General features: G+C 39.7%; 1 pseudogene; it reads right to left on the bottom strand.

Annotated features, from left to right (window-relative positions):
- Nucleotides 1–18,159, bottom strand: part of LOC140599241 (uncharacterized) — a 34,725-nt pseudogene extending 16,566 nt beyond the window's left edge.
- Nucleotides 18,160–20,089: the final 1,930 nt, after the last annotated feature.

The raw sequence follows: 20,089 nt of genomic DNA on the forward strand, positions 1-20,089 counted from the left end.
AGAAAAGTCCTAGCCTACGTTCCTGTCACCCAGCTTTCTTGAAAGTAGAAGACCATTTTCTTCAAAGCCTTACCTGCTTTAACAACTGTCATATGGATATCTTGTTCATCAACAAATCACGGTCCTTTGTTTACTACCCAGAGAAGATATAAGAAGCACATTTTGTTTCCTTACCCTCAAGACTGTCAAAAATGATCTTACATATTTGACTTTTTCCATGTCCAAAATATAAGGAAACAATGTATTCCGAGAGGAAATTTTGAGTCATTCTCAGGGGCCATTTGATTCCATGTACCTGATGGACAGGACAGGCATCCTAACCAAAACTACCAATTTATAGTTTACTCTTTCCAAAGAGAAAAAAAAAATGATTCTCAAGTCTTAAAAGTACTGAAGTAACATTAAAGAGAGTGTATTATAAAATTAAAAATGACAATCTTAAAAAAGAATGAAAAATAGATTCTATGTCATGCTAAAATATTTATTTATTAGCAATTACATATTGAAGTCAATCTATATGAAAGGGGAACACATACCTTTGTTAATTCTCCTTAATATTTATACCATCCTTCTCTTGAAAAATAGTTTAAATAAAAAAATCTATATTTCTGAGGTGCCTCGGTGTCTCAGTGCTTAAGTGGCTGACTCGGTTTCAGCTCTGGTGATGATTTCAGGGTCCTGGGACTGAGCCCAGCATCGAGCTCTGCGCTCAGCACAGAGTCTGCTTGAGATCCTCTTTTCCTCTGCCTCTGCCCCCCTACTCATGTTCTCTCTCTCTCTCTAAAATAAGTAAGTAAAAACCTTTAAAAATATGCATTTCCAAAAGAAATAATATAAGATAGAATTTTAGAATTTCTTCTCTGTAACATACTGGCTCTGCCTTCTCCTGCAAATTAATTAATCCCTATGCTTCAGTAAGTTATCAATAAAAATAAAGATAATAACACCTATATTCGAGGATTTTGTAAAGTTTAAGAAAAAAAGATGTTCGAAAAATGCTCAACGGAGTTCCTGGTGCTTGGTAAATGATGGCTATTATTTTTGTAAAATGAAAATTGGATTTTTGCATGTATGTATACATTTGGCTTTGTTCAAGTTCCTTAGAGCTCAAGTGATAAAATTGTATTTGGAACACTCTAGAAGAAAGAACAGTTTGAATGTTCATTGAGGGAAAAATAAATAAAAAATTAGTACAGAGCCTGAATGAAGAAATCTGTAAATAGTAAAAAGTGCTGGTACTCTTTTTTCAGTGCTTCAGATAAATGATGTACATAAACTAGGATTGCTAGCTGTCAGTGTCCTATAAATAGAGTCATTAAGAAAATCAAAGAAATGTTTTTAGGAAGTATTGGAACAAAACAATAAGGGTATATGCTCTTACTATTTACATATACGTACATAGATACACACTCAGAAATGATTTGATTAATCGAATATATCTGATGATGGAACACATTTTGAGAGGACTTCTACTTCATATTTATTTGTTCAGTGTCATAAGTGAAAACAAGATCATCTTATCTCATTATTCCCACTATGAGATTAGTTCCATTTTATGTTGCCAGACACAAGATTTATCACTGCTTTTGAAAACTAGATTGTTCAATACAATTCCAAATTGCACAGACTCTTTTGGCAAAAAAAAGTTTTCCACCATGTTTTCATTATTTTATTAATACATTATGATTTGTTGAATATTCTCAGGAGCATCAAATTTCATAGAGAAAACAATTCTGCATGTCTGCAATCATTAGATATGCATACTTATTTTCTTTTCATTACTTACAATTTCACTGTTAATTTTATTAAAAATCTCAGAAGCTGTTTGGCTTCTATAAGCAATCAAATTGGCAGATAATGACTCCACTGCTTTCTGTCTGCTCATTTTCCTCTCCTCCTCTCTCCCTCTCTTTTACTCGTGCACATATGCACACGCACACACACACACATGCTTAGACCTATAAACACATATGCACAGCTGTGTGACACTCACTGGCCAAAAAATCAAAGGATGCTGTAACCCATTACAAATCCCTTCCTGGGGTTCTTTAATGCGACTAAAATTAGAGAAATCCAAACTAAATTCAGAGCAGCCTCCTCACAACTGTACTCAATGACCACAGCTGGCAACTTCAGGGGAAAACAAATCCTACAGCAGTGCTAGGATGGACCAGAGAAGCCAGTCTGCATGGAGACAGTCAGTGGCCACCCAGAGTGTGCTGGGGAGGGTCATGATGGGCTGGTATGCCAGTCAGCGTTAGTACTGATACAGGTCCATCTCTTTAAGCATTACCCAAAAGGTGACAGAAAATACCTGTGTGTACCTACACATCCTTGTTTTATTTTGCATCTTCTCTGAGGTACAAGACCACAAACTCATTTTCCAGGAGTAGTTTCATCATTATCTCAGGCTGGGGAGGGGATTAGGAACAAGTATTGTTTAGCTCACTTGCCTTCTGGGATGTTGATGGCAAGTTCATCACATCCTGTATCCTTGGGGGTCATACAGAGTGAATCTGGCTCTGAGACGAGCCCAGTGCTTCTATTATCCAAAATATCTAAGCCGTGGAGGATTCTGGAAGACTTAAATATGGCTGGCACCCATTTGGCAATATCGTTCTCAGTCTCAGATTTCCGGAGACCCTTCTAAGTATCAAGTTGAAAAAAGTGAGACTGTGTCTCTAGATACCTTTCAGTTGATCAACTTGTTTTTTTTTTTATACCTTTACCAGTAAATACACATAAATCACTCTTAAGAGATAAAGTTCAGTATTGCATATGCTCCAGCAAATGTTTACAGACAAGTGATAACAGATACAACAAGCAGATATACTTTTAAATTAGTCAAATAACATGTAATGCAAGGAGCAGGCTGTTTATGTTTACCAGAGTCCTATAACTGTGCTAAACTTTCACAGCTAATTGGTCACGGTTTACACCCTGGAAGTCACGAGATCCTACCGGTCCAGTTGAGGATGACATAGCTTCTGCTAGATAGCTGGGGCTGTAGAGATAAAGAGGAAGACTCATGGCCCAAAGAACATGAGGAAGCAGAAAATCTGAGTTCTAGAATCTATTACATCTGGGGTTGGCTGTGTATAACTTTAAACCACTTACATTTCAGGACTTCAGTTCTCCATCTCTCAGGCAGACTTCGTAAATCCTGTTCTTCCTGCCTCCCAGCATTATAGTGAAAACTAAAAGGGGCACTTTATGTGAAGCCACACTGCAGATTATCAATTGCCATAAGAACATCACTTAGGATAATTCGCTCAGGCTTGCAAAGTTTACACACGCATTAATTTGGCAAACGTTACCAGCGAGCCTGTCATGTTCTGGGGTGTATGTAGACTGTTGGATTGGTCCCTAGTTAAAAAACTCTGGTTTCAGGACCTCTTTGACCTGCAAATCTGCTCAGAGGCCATTTGTCATAACCATGCATTTTAAATATTTCCTCAAGCTTGCCACGCAGTAGGAAAGCTCCACATACCCATTGTTCATATTGTTTGATAAGTTTCTTTGTATTACAAGAACAGAAGAATCAGGGATGGGTGATCCCCATAAACGATGCATGAATGGAATAATGGCATTAAACCTGGAGATAAATGGGATGGAGGATGGATATCCTGAGCTGCTTGAGGCACTAAATAAACAGAAGCCATCAGAGCACTAAGTAGTCAAGACAGTCTACCTATGGATGAGACTTGATATACCAACATACAAGAAACGTACGTATTCAGGTATTCAGGATACACTAAATACACAGGAGCTCAATATTCACAAGACTGTCTCTCAGCCACCTTGTGGTGACAACCTATTCTGTCCCCAGAGAACCTTACCCCAGAAATACTGATAAATCCCATGGCTGCTTAGCAGGCTCTTTGGCAATCTACAGACTTCGTCTAGGCGTATTTGTCTCGGTGTCTCTCCAGGGGAACGATGTCTGTCGCTGACTCCAGGGCACCTTGCTCAGACCCCAATTACCCCATCTGCAGGAAAGAGTGCAGAGATAGACAGAACATGTGAACATTGCATGCCCCGCATTCTAAGTAGATTACTTGATTGAGTTATCCTGCTAGCCCACCTCCTCTCACCTTCCCCTCACATTTAGCTGTATGTTTTAAACTGATTAATAAAACCAGAGTGTTTGAGCATTTTAAGTTGGTGTATGAGTTTTGGGGGTTTGGGGGTTTGTTGTTGTTGTTGTTTTCTGCTCTGTGCCACCTAGGATCAATTTCCTAAGGCTACCAATGCATGGACATCACTACCCACATGACACCAGTCTTTTTTTAACTAGCTGCAACCTGCAATTGGACACTTCAAATTAATTCTGCTGATCAGATACCCTTTCATATACCCGCTGCCTGGCTACTGCTACAACGTCTCCTGGTCCTGTTCTTTAGCTGACAAGAACTTCCCAAATCATACTAGTGTCAGAGCTAATTCTAACACCATACATGAATTGAGCTCTGCTCCAAGCCCTTTATATCTATGATTACACTGATTCTTGTGAAAAACCTAGGAGGTTGATAACATAATTATGCTCCTCATTTTTAAGATGAAGGAGTCGAGACACAGGAAGATTAAGCTGTTTGCACAATCTGTTTGCACAAGGTCATGCAGCGAGCAGGTGGGAGAGCTGAGATCCAACCTGAGCAGTCCTGCCTGAGCATCCTTGCCTTAACCATCCTGTCGAGAGCTGTCTGTAACCTGCATGCATGGCCTTTGGACTTCCCAGTCTTTTAAGGCACTCTGTCCCCTTGATCTGTCAACAGAACTAATGTCTTTTCATTCCCCACTTCTCAGCCAAAACTGGGTGACATTGTAAAAAACGTGGAGGCTATTTCAAAGGAGAAGGTTGAAGAAAGATGAGAGGCCCACGTCAAGGATTGGGACACAGCTTTACGTTAAGAGTGCATGCACAGACAGGAGTAATTTTAGAGCAGCTATGCCCCTGAGGAGGGTAAGATGGATGCAGTGCTCCCTTGGTAGACAATTCTTTCCTCTCCAGCCCTCACCACCCAGGGAGGCTGACACATGCAGTTCAAAAGGAAGGAAGCTGCGCTGCAACATGAAAATGACTCAAGAAGCTTCAGAAGAAATTGCAACCCTGTTCTGTTCTAATCCAGCTCCATAAGGTTCTTCCTGGCACTTGGTGCGCGTGATCGCATTCAACCCACACCCTAGCCTATAAGAGGCAAAGGCTCTATTTTCAAGATGAGGAAGTGGAGGTCCAGAAACACTCTGTAATAGCCCCAGAAGGCAAAGCTAATAAATTGTAAAAGTGGATTACAAACTCAGGTCTTGATGACAGCAGAACACATGTTCTTTCTATTACAATTCACCACTGGTGAGCCTCTACCGATAAGAAATGCCAAGAGTCACATTGTCACACTGCCCTCTCACCCCATTTGCTGAGACACTCCCTGATGATGATTCATTTCTTTCCTTTTTTTATTTTTTGAGAAAGAGAGAGAGAGGCAGAGGGAGAGGGAGAATCTTTAGCAAACTCTGTGTGGAGCCCGAAGTGGAGCTCCATCTCATGACCCTAGGATCATGACCTGAGCTGAAATCAAAAGTCGGATGCTTAAACAATTGAGCTACCCGGGAACCCTGACAATGATGATTCTTTTCTGTGGCAGCCCTGCTTCTGGAGGGTTGGGTCCAACTGACCTCCTGGGATGGAGAAGGCATGGGAACCATCGCACAGTTAAAGCTCAGATGTAACTTTTCTTGGAGTGGTTGATTTCTGTAAGTTGTAAAATGTTTCTCTGCCCACCTCCAACCCCACCCAGAGCCCTTGAGTTTTTGGCTAGATCAGCTTATACTTTCAAAAATATCTCCTTGGCCACATGTGGCCCACATTTTCAGACATTCCGGAAATGTACTGTTTGATTTGTACATCCCCACACCTAACAGATCATTCAGGCAGTGCTGACCTGCAGAGCAATTCCCCTCAGGTGTCATCTACCATCTGTGCTGACCTTGTTGTAAAAGACAGGAAAATTCAGAAGAAGGGTAGGGATGAATTTGTTCATGATTTTTGGAAACATGACCATTAATGAGGACAAGTAGCACTGGCATGCTCTTAAAAAGAGGGAAAATTATGCCTGTAATTCTAATTTATCATATTTGTTATCATTCTAATTATAGTTATCAATTAGTTGGTCATAGGTTTTCTGTGGACTGTAAAACAAATAACCTGTCTATAAAATTAGTAAGTATTTCATAATACCAAAATTGTTCAATTCTTAGAGATTGTAAATTTCTCAAATAAACCCCTTGATAGAAACTTTTAGTTAAAATCTAGATCAATGGACCCTGAAGGTTAGGAAAGGGACCCTAGGGGACTTTTGAAGTTATTGCAAGGTTTCCAAGAACCCATATAAGTTGAAAAATAATAATAATAGGTTTGCACATATATGTATTATTATGCTTATCAAAATGCAAATTTTCACTGAAGAAAAGTGCAAATTCACATATAATTGATATTGAATTCATGGCAATTGTTGTTCTTAACCATTTAATTGATTGATTCTAAAAGTGTATTTCCTGTTACATGGAAAATTCTAGGAAAAAAGGTATTAAAAGGACATCCTTGCATTCTAAGAGCCTGGGAACCATGGATCTAGAGGATTATCTTTTGTTGGTATCGCACCCATTTGAGTCATCAACAGTGAACCTTTGACCCAAGTTGTCAAGATTTCTTCAGAGGCACAAGTGATCTACATCTGGCCTGAGTCAGATGATTCAGGCTGACTGGGAGTTCTCTGCTTTTTTCTTTTCCTTTAGTTTTATCAACACCAATCAGCACTGTAAATCCTTTTCCAGTAGATTCTAATGGAGGCCCAGGGCAAAGGTCACTTCCTCTCTGGAGTCTCCCTGACCCTGCATGCAGAGCGCTGTCTGTCCTCTGCCCCAGTCCATGCCTTATAATCCTCCTATTATACCACTGAACACACGGCACTTCCAGCCTCTGCCCCCATACCTTCAGTTGAGCAACGGCACAGAGACACCCTCCCACACATAACACCTTGGAAAAGTAGGCTCCTGTTCCAGAAGTCTCCCAGTAGAAGTACTATAGTGACTATCACAATGGTTTCATCTAGTAACTACTGGATGAGTTACAGGTAAGAATTTAGAAAATTCCCTTCATAACATGTCTTCATTATAGCATGATTTAGAGAAATAAACAAACCCAAGCCAGTAAATTGAGAAAGCCATGACACTAAACATTGAAAACAGAGACCCAGAAGAAGGCCATGGGGTAGGGCTGCTGCCGTGTGGAGAAGGAAGGGAGTATATAGTGTTTAAAAAATAAGAATAAATAATGAAAATAGCGAGGCAAATCAGGTGAGAAGCCTGGAGGCAATTGGATGGGTAGTAATATCCACTCTTAGCAAATGCCTATTATGACCCGGTCCTCTTATTCATATTAATGCAGGCATCAATTTATTTCTCTGAAAAACACCCCATGAGATATATGCTATTATTTTCCTCCTCTCGAAGGAAAGGAAACTTAAACTCAGAGATATGGAGTAACTTGTCCCAACTCCCATTCAAAGTTAATGAGTAGCAGAGGGGGATTCAGATACAGATAAGTGTAGTTTCTGAGATGGGAGGACATGGATTTCTTTAACCCCCCCACACCGTTCCCAGTCCCTTAGCATATCCTGAAGGTCTGGAATGAAAGATTGATACGGAGAGGAAAAGACAGTTATCTGAGGGCACTTGTTCTGAGACGCGTCCATAAGCAATTGTATGTATGCTCAATCTTTATGACAACCCGAGTGAGAAGGTATCATTAGTATCTCCTGTTTAGAAAAAAAGGGAACTAAGACAAGGGAATTTATTAATTTACACAGATCATGCTGGAAGGAAGTGGTGGAACCACTTCTGAGCAGAGACGACCTTATTATCTTCATCACACAGCATGATGCCTGGCTTAAGATTACTGTTCAATAAAGCACTTTATAGACTAATTAGGTAATCAGTTTCAAGGGCAGATGTGCCCTCTAGCTACAGGCAAGACAGTGAGACTGGGAAAGAAGAGAGAAAGAAGGACGTTCTCTCTCCATTCTTCTTTCCTTTTCTTTCCTGCTTCTTAAAAAAAAAAAAAACTCCAACAGAAAGTCTAACAGAATGTGGCTCCTTAAGCCCCAATAAGCTTATAGTAATATGGGAACAGAAACCTGCAATCAAACAATAAAAATACAAAGGTGCCATGGATAGTGACATAGAAGTGTCCATGGATGGTGACACGTTAGATGATGCTGAATGATGGGTAAAAATCAGAAGGACAAAAAGTAGGAGAAGGGAACATTCTATGTTGAGAATATAGGCATGAGGGAAGAAATTGCATGACACAGAAACACAGAAGTTCTTCACATAGTTAGAGTGAGTGGGGGGCAGGTAAGTGTGGAAGGATGGAAACACTGGGCTGGAAGCCCCCCATGCACTGAGTGCATCTCCAGAAGCAGCGAGAGTGCCCCAAGGCTTGTGATCAGGAGAATGCAATAATGATCAGATATGTAGTTTACAAATCTCCCTGCAGGATTGTGAAGAAAATGGTGATAGTGGAGATTAGAGACAAGAAGAGCAGTTGGTCTACGTTCCTGATCAAGGCTGGGTGGTCACATGGGCTGAGAGTCACAAAACCACTCATCACAGGAAGTGCCTCTACGGATTATTCAGGCTTTCTCAGTGGTGTGGAGTTTCAACACTGTCTCCAATGTGTCCAGAATGTAAGGCATAGACAAGAATGCATAATTCACATAAACTTAAGATTGAATATAAAGTTTAAAATATTTTGACTTTTACTAGAGATCACTTCATATTATGTCTCTAGTTATATCTTAAGGTATATCTCTGGAACTTCTATTTAATGAGGGAGGGAGGAGTAGGAAGAAAAATCTTAGAAGTCTTAAGAGGGATATACTGTAGTCATCAATGCAACAAGTAGGAATAAAAAGGAAAGGATGAATCCCAGCGACACTAGAAGTCAGGCCCGCAGAATGTGGAGAGGGTGGTAAGGAGCAGCAAGGAGAGAAAGGCTGGTGTGGCTGAGGTTCCTGCAAAGGGATATGAGTGTTAGACACATAGCAGGTGTGGAAATGCAGAGCATGAGCCAGGTTGTGGATCGGCCAGGCTGGAGGTGTCCACAGGACCTTCATATGGAGAGAGGCACAGACACAGACCAGAGAGTCATCTGCACACAGTGACAGTAGAAGTCACGTGTGCAAATGAGCCTCATCCAGGAACATGCATAAAGTAATGAGAGAAGAAAAGCAAGGTGCACCCTCATGCAACATGGATCTTTAAGGTACTCACGGAGGAGAATGAGACAGTGAATGAGAGGAGAGTAAGATTTCAGAGTGACAGGAGAAAATCAAGGAGAAGGGGACCACAAAAAGTAAGAAAAAGAAAATACTGCAGAAAAAGGGGATATCAATTCTGGGAAATTCTGCCAAGAGGTCAAGAATGGCCTCTTGCTTTCGCCCCTGGAGAGCAATCATGACCCTATGCTGACAGTTCTCCCGGGTGTGCAGTGGCAGAAATGTGCCTCGAGGGCAGTGAGTGCTGTGGAGGGAGTCAGGGGCCAGAACTCTGTGGAGCAACTGAGAGAAAGGACAGCTGGGGGGTGTTCATAGGTGTCACGGGCAATTTCTTCTAAGGACCATGTTAAAGGAGACATGCAAAACGCATGAAGGCATGTCCTGGTATTGTTTTCCCAATGTACATATATTTCCTTTTTCTTTTGAAGCCAAGGAGAATCCTCTAAACACTGCCTTTTTAGTGTTCCTTGGGCAATGCCAGCCCAGTCATGTGACCTGTGTTGAGTGTTAGAGAAGTCATCAAACAGAGGACTTCTTGTTCATCTCTCCAGATGTGAATTTTTGAAAGGATAAACCATAACCCATCTCTAGAACAATGACACAAGAAAATCATGTCCTTGAATTTGATATTACTTAAAAATGAACAGTGTTGTGGCCACTTTCCCTAACATTTTTCCTTCACTGTCACTAAACAGAACCCCATTTAAAAGTCGTCAGGAGGGTTGCCACTTGTGATGAGTGGTGTCCTCCGTCTTCCACAGCCCAACAGCGTTGAGCCTATTGGTCCCTGGCAATGTGTGGATGGGGACCTTGTTTATACCTCGAAGCCCTGTATTTGGTCCCAAAGTTCAGTTGCCCTAAAAACAGTCAGGTTCAAGTTTATAAAGCTAAAGAATACCAACCAGGCAATCCAAAGTGGTATTTATTCATCTCTGGCAGAAATCCGCCAACACTTTGTAAGCACTTTTATTGCTGTAATATAATGGTCCTTTTGCAAATGGAAGTAGCACAGGGGGCAACCAAGGTCATGTTCTCGCTGTCTGCATTTGGACTTGGAAAGAGCTGGCACAGCTCCGTACACTTCGTGGTAATGGGGACTGCCATTCCTGCTTCATTGGCATCGGGCCCTGCGGGGTGGGGGTGGGGGGGAGAGCTCGTCCCAGTTGTTTATAACATCTTCTGATACTGCTTTTCAGTAAAGTATTAGAATTGCTTGAAGTTGATAATTATTTCTCCTAGCTAATAACAGCTCTCTTTTTATTTCCTTCTTGTTTAGAAGGAAAACTGCAAAGTGCTACTGTCAGAGAAATTGTGAGTTCAATGTATCAGTATGACTCTTTTCTGTTTTCTTAGCAACTCCCTGGAAGCCTTCAGTCTAATCTGGGCTTGTGGCAGCGTCTACACGTGTACAAGTTTGCTTCACCACCAGCATCCCTCAGCCCCCAGACAGGCACGCACACCCGTGTGCACGCAGGTGTGCTTGCACAGTCCTGGTGAATCAGCCGGAAGGTGCAAATGCTCCATTTATACAACCACTTAAGCACGACTCAAGAGCCATTACTGGACATCGTTTTGTCTTTCCTGGGTTATAGAGGGTGTGGGGATACTTGGGCAATTTGGCTCTGTTCTTGGCATTGTAAAATAAGCATAATCTCGTTTTCTAGAGGCTTTTGCGGGAGGCTCTGGAGGCTTTTGCTGTGCAGTTATATAGTTAAGAGGATTGATACGACATGTACAGTAGTTGAGTGATTAGGTCTTGGAAAGGGGATTTTGAGTGTGTGTCTTGTTTCCCTGTTCTATCACGTACTGTAGACTTCTGTGATACCTCGTCAAGTAACTCTGACACATCTTTGGGGATCTTCTGCAGCTTTTCCTCCTGCTCTTTGAGACCCTCTATTAATCTCCTTAACATAGCTAGCCTTGTTCTATGCAGATCATTTTTCATCAGGGAAATGTTCTTTATTTCCTATTTTCCATGGTCTTCTTATGTAGCAAACACTCAGGTGCTTCTACTTTTCTCTTCCTTTTAATTTAAAAAGGCACTTGAATTTCTCTGTTGGGCACAAGGTCAAATTCTTAAAAAAATAAAATTTGTCAGGCACTATTCTCAAATTCCTCCATGGAGTGAGGAATAGCTCACTTTCTTGTATTTTGTTCATTTTCTCATAAGAGATGATTGTATTATTTCACTATTTTGAATGAGATATCCCTTGACCGATATTGTTTTTCTTGCCTGACCTGTTTTTTTTTCTTTCCTTTTTTTTTTTCCTTTTCTTCTCTCTCCCTTGAATGCACCTTTTTTTTTCTGAACTAGTTTTGAATAACTCAGTGCACTGTTTCTCATCAGCATATAAAGCTACCTAGACTAAAGGTGTCTAAGACTGACACACCAGCATTTGCTTTAACTCTACCTTCACACTCCCAACTTGGCGTGAAACCCTCACATGCCAACACTTTTTGTGCGGCTACCATTACTAATGCATTTCTCAACTCCACTTCATGCTAGTTTCACTCAAAAAACAGAGATTTAACACAAAGACCCCTGAGGCCTTGAAGATGCCAACTCTCATATTATGATAATCTTGTCTACGTTTTGATATTGGTTTGCTAGGAAAATCCCTTTTGGGTGATGCTTTTGGCAGAACAATGACACAATAATTTGTAGCAAACAACATCCCAGGTAAGAGGAGAAAAATGCCTGTGAAACCAATAACAAGATTAAGTAGGAACATGGGAGTTCCTTACAACCAAATATCTAAATGTCACCCTGTAGTGTCAGAGGAAATTGAGGGAGTGCAGCCTGACAGGATTTTTACGTCGGAAAGCAGTTTTTAAATGCACACAGCTCAGGGATTAATAAGATCCAGAACAAGTTGTGACTCTATCCTTACAGCTTTGTACTGTCAGTTCATTTTCTCAGGGAGACAGAGAGAGTTCTGGGCTTAAAAGAAGGGCCCACCTGAATCTTAAGGCAAATGAGCCTATACACTGTAGTTCTTTTGGCCAGTTCAAATGAAAGTTTTGTTTATGCTATGACTTAAGAGTTTTTAAGGCATAGGAAGAATGGGGGAGGGCCATAATGATTTAAATGTAATTTTTTTTTTTCCATTCAGAGCAGTGGCTCTCAATCCAGGGTGATTCTACAGCCTCTTCTCAGGACATTTGGCAAATGTCTGCAAAGGTCATAACTGGGAGGAGGTCCTCCTGGGTATCCAGTGCCTAGAGACCAGAGATGCTGCTTAATATTCGACAGGGCACAGCATGGCTGCCCACAGCAAAAAATTATCCAGGTCAAAATGTCAGCAGCGCCAAAGTCAGAAACTCATGTTTATACCAGCAAAAAATATAGTTATGTTACTTTTTAACCTCAGGATAGACAAGGATCAAAGCATAAGTTAATAACCACAAAGTGACTCTGCAGTTTCAGGTGCAGGTCTATGGAAGTCATGAACAGTTTTCCATTTCTCTAGCTCCTCAGCTGATGCTTCCTTCAATCAGTGTGAGAAAGAAAAATAGCATTTTGGTGATACAGACAAGTTTACTAAGCAGGGTTTCGTCAGTCAAGCTCAATGCAAAACTAATTTGGGTTTAAGTTTTATTTCTTTCTGATTTTTAATAACTTGTGTTTATTATAATTAAAACTTAATGATGTAAATAACTTTGTTTTTCATAAAATATAACAACACATCAATTGTTCATTCTCAGTGCCGAATGACAAAAATAATGAAACTAAGCACTCACTTTTCTCAATCTGTAGCTCAGTAATTTTTAGAGACTACAAAAGGAACAGGTATATGTTCCTAATGGGAACCTCGAAAATAAGACCTGAGGTATTGAAAAGAATGAATTCCAAATCACTCTGTTCTCATATTTGAGAGCACTTTCTTATCTCAGGCATCAGTAATTACTATAAATCTTCTCATGGTGATGAAAATGTCTATTCTCTCTCTTTAGTTGTTAAAATCTCTAAATTGGTTACTTGCTAACTATGGTTTTCATGTCTTTAGCTTTTAAATGGACGAGACAATATGGGTATTGAAATTTCTAAATTATACTGGATCCGGTTTCAGAAAGGGTAATATTACATGTTAGAAAAGCATATTGTGTCTAGGTCAAATCAGTTATAACTTGTTACCTCGGTATCATTTCTCTCCTCAGAAGGCTTGGGACCATATAGGCTTGGTCCTGGCCTCAGCCATTCCACAGCGGGGTATTGGTTGCCCAGGAAATCTCTGTTGAGGATGGGCAGATCCCACAGGAATAGTTGGTATGTGTTTGCACCAATGTGCAAAAAGCGTGCTTACGCCTGGTTTCGTTTTGAACATCACGCTTCCTCAAGGCAGCTTCTTTAGGTTTCTCTGTGGGGGTTATATGTATAGACATCTCAAAGATATTCTTTCATACAAATTCCTGTCTAAAATACTCACAAATGGACATCTGCTGAATCTAAGGTACCAAAGAAAGTCTCGTCACAGTGTTCTCTAGAGTGAATCCCGAGCACATTACAGCAGGAAAATAGAAGCAGGTGCTCCTTACTCTGGTTCCTCTCTGGAAAGGCAATTGTGTCAAATGATGTTCTGCAATACACAAAGGAAAAGAAGGTGCCACTAACCACCTGTTCAGTGGTAATGTGTATAGATCCCAGGATGCTTTTCCCTTTTCCTGAATGTGATAACTTCCTCTGCCTCATTCTCTACATCAAATTCCTTGTTCTTAGTCAAAACCATTTACAAAAGGCCAAGGTTTCCAAAGGGTCCTCCCTGAAGATTATTTCAGTAAACACATTCATTGAATATGCTCAGTGTTGACCATCTCAAAATGGTTTGGAAGAAGCACAGTGATTGTGGCACCACTATCCCTCCAGATAACGTGCAAGTGTGCATAAGAACATGCTTACTCTGGCTTAGTTTTGAGCATCATGAATTCCCAAGGATCTCCTTCAATTTTCTCTATGGAGATTATACATGGAGACATCTTAAAAGACATGGTCTTATTTCCTCACAGGGTCATCTATCTCCATTGCTCTGTGGTTCCTCCCAGAGGAACTGACACTGGCTAGTGCAGTTCCGGGGTCACACCACACTGTGCTCACATTGGGAGGAGGATCATTCTCCTTCCAATTGGTTTGGGCTCTCTCAGATTTCACTGATACTCCAGGCTGCTCAGGTGGCCTAGGTGAGCTTCTCTCCGTCTTGCAGGCTTCCTGTGCTAAGAAGGTTCTTTATATTTCTGTTTTCTTGGATCTAGTACATTTTCCAGCACACAGGAGGCAGTGTACCAAACCTGAATGAATACAGAAATGACTGAATGAAGCTTTAACCTCTAAAGGAAGTTACAAAATCAAACAGGGTAAGATAACTATTGAGCAGAAAAATGGGAAGGATAATGTTATGGACTGGATTAGGTCTTCCTCAGATCCCTACAATGAAATCTTAATCCTAAATGTGAATGCATTTGGAGATAGTGCCTCCAAGGAGATAATTAAGGTTAAATGATATCTTACTGATGGGGCTCTAATCTCAATCTGACTGATGTCCTTACAAAAATAATAATAATAATAATAAATTCAGACATCTATGAAGACACTATGGGTGTGTGAGCACAGAGAAAATGTGCTCATGTGAAGACACAGAGAGAAGGTAGTCATCTGCAAGCCTAGGAGAGAGAGCTTGGGAGAAACCACCCAGTGGATATCTTCCTCTCTCAGACTTCCATCTTCCAGAATTGTGAGAAAATCAATGTCCATTGTTTAAATCCCACAGTCTATGGTCTCCCTATGGCAGCCCCAGCAGACTGATACTGTGGGAGAGCACAAGTACTGGTTGAGTGCCTACTATGTGCCAAGCACAGTGTTGGGCTCTATAATATCCTAGCTCATTTTAATAGTCAAGTGTATCTAGATGATGCTAACAAAATAAACAATTTCTTGGAGGATTGTTACATTCATTTTCTTATGATTGTATCTATTTTTTTTGAAAAATGAGGTTCTTGTTTCTGCTACCTAAAGTCATTGACACCCTAGATTAATGCTGTGTTTTGTTGGACAACACTTTTTCATTGAATTAAAACACAAATCCCTTCCAATGTGATACAATGAAGTACTTCAAATTGATCATTAGATCCTTTCTCATCTTTTGATGTGCCAAAAATAGATGTTTAAGTTACAAACTAACTTAGTTTTTTAAGTTGTCCTTCTTTTGTTCACATATGGTAATTTGACAGCATCTTTATATAGACCATCTGAGATGCTCCTGGGAGTGCTCATCATACTCTGCACTTCACAACATCATTAATTATTATTCATTTTCTGGCTTGTCCACTAGACTACATTTTATGGAAATGGGGACCATATTGGTCAGTGTCCTCATCTCTAAAGTGGGAATTCTACAAACACTTGCCTCATGGTGTTAAAAGAAAAGACCATAGCTGGCATGCAATGAAGACAAGTGTCAGGTGCCATTGCAGTTCTGTTATTATTTACATTATGTTGCCTTTCATTATCCTAACTGTGTCAAGCACAGTGCCTGAGCCATTATAGGGCCCCAGTGTTTGTAGAATGAATGAATGAAAATCATTCTGCCTTCAATTATGGAAAAGGGACATGAATCCATATTAAAAGAGAGGCTGAGGACAGAGAATGTTTTCATTTGCTTTTGGCCTGTTACTATCCATCTACTAGTCTGGTGTTTGACATTTAGTAAAAACTCAATCAGCATTGGTTAGAATTCATTGAAAGCCTGAGTGGTGTAGGCAGTCAGAGGAAAGATTTCTGTAGATTATTCAGCAGTAGGGAAACTTTCCTGATCCAGCCTCCTTCCAAATTAAGAAGAACAAAACACACAGACTTATCCTCTCTGTAATTTTATAAGTTAGTTACTTCTGGTTTCCTGGGAGGTCTCTGTAGTAGTAACCTCAGTTCTGTGTAGCTTCTTACTCCATTAACCAAAGACTAGGTACATGACAAATATTATTATTAATTAGAATCTCTATCTTCTTATACTTACTTATTTCAGTATGTCTCAAGAGTTCTATTGATCTGAATTCAACAGATTCATGTTGATCTATTATAGGTTTACCCTTGAACCTTTAACAGAGTGATCTTTGGTATAATATGTGACAAAATATATAACATTAACTTAAAAATAGGTCAGTAAGTTATTCAATGTTATTTATAGCATGCATTCACATGCCATGCAATAATATTCATACCATTTAAAGACAAATCTCATCTTTTATCTAACATTGGTACATGCTTCCATTTACTGTTAAATGACTATATTAAAATAATGTGGTTTTTTCAACAAGTAAATACAAAATTGCATATTGTATCATTTTTGGTTGGGTACTGAATGCACGTACACGCATGTATTTTAAACAGTACACTGAAATTTGACTATAATTATAACATCAAATATGTTTTCATAAACTGATCCTTATAATCCTTTTTATGAAAAAAAAAGGGGGGTATATATTTGAAGTTTTTGTATGTTGTTTCTAAATTAAGGGATGAGAGTTTTCAGGCTGCTCTTAACAAGTTCCTTTCTAAAAATAATACATTGGGGATATGGAAAGTCTTTATTCTCAACAAATGAAAAGACAATTTGGATATAATCGTTACTATATTTTCCCTTTTCAACATTTGTTTTTGAAGAGCTGGAGCCATCCTGAGAAGGCACATAAGAATTTGGATTAGATGAATGCAAATTATTGACCTGCTCATCAATTTGTCTTGAGGCAAATTTGGAGAATTAGTATCGTTTTGTACACTTCAGTACTTATTGTATTCGACCATCAATGTTTTAAAACAATAACATAGGCAGAATGAATATTATCATCTAGTACATATTAGCTGCATTTGGCTGTGAGCTTGATTCACTATGATACTCATCTGGTCACCACCACATATTATCCAGCAACAGAGGTTCTCAAATAGCCCGTTTTAAAAAAATAAAACTCCAAATCATTATTGTATTCACTTCTTTACAAAGCAGACATTGAGACTGATGGTATTACAATCTTTGATGAAAGGAATCCCTGGAAGTTGGTGGCTCACCAGTGGGGAAGAACTTCTAGATATTCTTTTTTCTTTGAATCAGTGCTGTATTTCAAGGACTAAAAGAAGCTGGCTACCATTTAAAATAATCAGCAGTCCAGATTCTCTTTTCAAAAGGAAGAGGAGAGACATATGGAGTGGAGGATTACAGTGAATAAATACAGTAATGATGCTATTCTTAGAAGTTACCTTCATGTTGGATCCATTTCATTTTCCAAGCGCTATCACCTCTTCACACACAAGATGAAGATGGAATTGCTAATGCGATTTGGAAATACTACTTCCATTCTTTGCATGTGTGTAATGGGGCGAGGGTGTTGGCATCACAATAGCACCTACTTTATGTTTAGAGCTACATGTTCTTAGGACTAGGTACTAGGCTGTCCAGTAGAATCCACGTGGAGTAAGTACCTGAATTAAGTCTAATTCAACTCCACCTTCCCTGGGCCTGCTGTTTCCCTTTGCCTTGAAACCCATATTCTTTAAGATATACTTGACCATCTCCTCTGGGTATCCTCCACCTCTAAAATTCTAGTCGCATGATTTCCCTCTTTCTGTAACCTAGCTCTCTAAGATCACGCACTAGCTCCTTCCACTGACCTATACTTTTGACTTTTCCCTTTAACATCATTTCAGTGGTTCTTGCCATGCACCTCCCCCTCACCTTAGCCTGGTCTGTTTGGTTGTGGGACTTGCCTTGTTGTTAATTCCACCAGGCCAAATCTGGGTTTTTGTAAAAGTAGAAATCCACACAAACTCCTGAAGCACCATATTTCCAATCTTTATAACTGACTTTAAAGTTCATCTCCTAAAATAGCTTTTGCTTTATGCAATATGTGATGATTCATATGTAGCCATTCATCAGAGTATATTCTTACCAGATTAATCTTCCAGTTAAAATGCTTTTATTTCATCATTACAATGCTTGCAACAGAAGTCTGTCTGGATTTCAAAGCCCACCATCAGTTTTACAAAGTCAGTTCGATTCATTCCCCAACAATAAGGTACAGGGGTAGTCCTAAAAATCACAGAAATTTAGGAATTATGTAATTTAACAGAAAGGGACACAGAGGTAGTATAACCTCGTTCATTTATTTAATTATAAATTAAGACCCAAACATTGGCATTTCTTATGTAAAGTTGACCTGAAAAGTCAATGAAAAGTTAGAGGACTCAGAACCCAACAAACATGCCATATTTACTCCTGTTTTTCTGGACTTCATTTTTTTTATGTTCAAAACAAGAATTCTTATTGAAATTCTTTCATTATATGAATGCATAGAGATGACATATACATACCCCACCTATTCAAATGCCTCATCTCCTGATGGATGAGGTCATTGTCTGGACCACCTCCATGAGGAGTGGGAAGTACCTAGACGGAGAGTCAAAGAAGGAATTTTGTTTCTGTTCTCAGTCTTTGCTCAACTGCCTTCTGGTCATGTGAAACTAAGTAAATGACATAATCATTTTTGAACTTCAGCTCCTACATCTATTGTCAAAAACCTCATCACAAGGCTCAGGTTGCACCATCATATGTAGCAAGCATGACCTTCTTCAGTAGTTTGATGAATATTCATGGTTACAGCTCTCTCTCTCTCTCTCTTTTCCTCTCAGTCTTACTATCTCAATGCCCTTATTAGCATGAAGTTTTATAGCTCCTCTTGCTATATCCCTTCAAACCCAAGTACTCCAGAGACAAACTAAGCTCAAAAATGGTCAGTGCTACTTCCAAACACTAAACAAAAAGAGAGAATGAGAAAATCCAGTCAGTCCACTTACACTGCTGTTTTCATTGCTTCCACCAGACGTTGCTGTTGAACTGACACTACGTAGCCCTATATCTCTCAGTGCCTTTTTTTTTTTTAAGGTTTTATTTATTTATTCATGAGAGAGGCAGAGAGTCGGAGAGACATAGGCAGAAGGAGAACCAGGCTCCCTGTGGGGAACCCATTGCAGGATTCAAACTCAGGACCCCGGGTTCAAGCCCTGAGCCAAAGACAGATGCTCAACCACTGAGCCACTCAGGTGCCCATCTCAGTGTCTTGATTCAAGATGCCTCTACTAGTCTAGAATTCATCAAGAGCCAGAGAGGAGCTTCATACTTGAAGTGTTGGAGATGACACAAAAAGCAAGTATTATATAGAATTAAAGATGAAATTAAGTCTTAAAAGATTTCCAAATCATCATGACCATGGAGCTCTGAGTATCTCAAATTACACTAAAAATCAAGCAGTGTGCTCTGTGGTCATGATAGGAGCTGTGGTGTTCTGGTTCCTCAGTGACAGAACTTTGGTTGATAGAATCCTAGAGTCTGCTGTGAAGCATGTTTTTGGAAAGTTGGTGTTTATTTGAATTGAGGCTCATGTTATTAGAAATACATTGTGTAGACAGATGTGTGTATAAATGCTTAATTCTTCAGAGGGTTATTCTGAAGGTAAATGATTAACAAGAGTCAAGGAACATTAACCAACATTCCTCAGGGAACCACACTAGCCGCAGAAAATACAGATAAGGCTTTTTTTTTTTTTTTTTTTTTTTTTTTTTTACCACCCTCGACAAGCCTTCAATACAGGAAAGCAAATATGACTTTCAAGTTCATTGTTTTCTTAGTCCACACTTAACACACCCAGACTCTGTCCCCCAAAGCACGGCACAACAAAAATAACTGAGTCCTCAAATGGCTTCCAGCCCCAACATC

The sequence above is a fragment of the Vulpes vulpes genome, chromosome 6, assembly GCF_048418805.1.
Source record: "Vulpes vulpes isolate BD-2025 chromosome 6, VulVul3, whole genome shotgun sequence".
NCBI lineage: Eukaryota > Metazoa > Chordata > Mammalia > Carnivora > Canidae > Vulpes > Vulpes vulpes.